General features: G+C 32.2%; 1 protein-coding gene across 2 annotated transcripts in view; it reads right to left on the bottom strand.

Moving 5' to 3' along the window:
• Nucleotides 1-1,114, bottom strand: part of atg10 (ATG10 autophagy related 10 homolog (S. cerevisiae)) — an 8,477-nt gene that overhangs the window by 435 nt on the left and 6,928 nt on the right. The gene's annotated exons all lie outside the window — the stretch shown is intronic.

Genomic DNA, 1,114 nt, shown 5'->3' with positions numbered 1-1,114 from the left:
CACACACACACACACACACACACACACACACACACACACACACACACTAGAGTGAGCCCCGCCTGTTAGCTTCTGTGACAACAAGGAGCAAAAACAGTGACTGAACAGGGCGTCTGCTCACAGTCGTCACAGCAAATATTAGATTAACAGCAACTGGATCTGTGTCACTAATTATATGTAATATTTTTACAATTAATTAATATAATTGCTAATTATATTAATTTCATTGAACATGTAAAACAGCAGATATTTATCAGAAAATATATAATTTATAAGTAAATATGATTTAAATCAGACCTGAAGTCAGTCAGTAACTTCGATCTTTTAGCTAGTTGATAAATTATGACTTCAACTAGTATATTTATTATTTCTTACTGTCATAAATAATAATATTTACAAGTCAAGATTTAGAAAATGTTCTCTGTATACCTGTTTATAGGATGAAACTTGTCTCTACTAATATTAGCTAACCATCTTCAACAGATAAGGTTAGTCTAACAGAAACCTAAAAACAGTTAAATAAGTGGTTTAGACTCACTCTAGTTGTTACATGTACCTCTATGAGTCTGACCAAGGAGGTTCTATAGAACAACTGGAGTGCTCAGAAACCATGTGACCGTGTGATCGGCTGGAGAAGCTAAAGGCTAACGCTAAACGGTCAAGACTCTGGATTTCCCATCACTGTACATGTTGACAACAGAGCAGAAAAAAAGGACCGACCATGTAGAAATCATTAAAACTATTAATAATAATATTAACCCAATTATTGTTAATATTTTACAGTTTATATAATCTATCTAATGTTTTAAATAATGTCAGAAAAGCTGTTTGTGTTATGGATTTATTAACAGAAGATAAACAGGAAAACATTTCATTTTACAACACAAGTCAGCAGATTTGATCTTATTTAGCTCAATGTGATCTGAGCAGAACATAATGTAACAGTTTAAAATTAAAATAATCTGATAAAGTCGCTGTAATCACTGTTATTGAACTGGTTAGCAGATATTAGCTTGTGGAGCACATATACAGAGTGTAGCTCTGTTGAATCATGCTACAATTTAACAAACTATTAAAAATTAATTTGTCCTCTGATTAACATTTAGACCTAAAG

Source organism: Austrofundulus limnaeus, unplaced genomic scaffold (assembly GCF_001266775.1).
Source record: "Austrofundulus limnaeus strain Quisiro unplaced genomic scaffold, Austrofundulus_limnaeus-1.0 Scaffold106, whole genome shotgun sequence".
NCBI lineage: Eukaryota > Metazoa > Chordata > Actinopteri > Cyprinodontiformes > Rivulidae > Austrofundulus > Austrofundulus limnaeus.
Note: the sequence above shows the minus strand (reverse complement) of the source record. Positions and strands in the feature narration are given on the sequence as shown.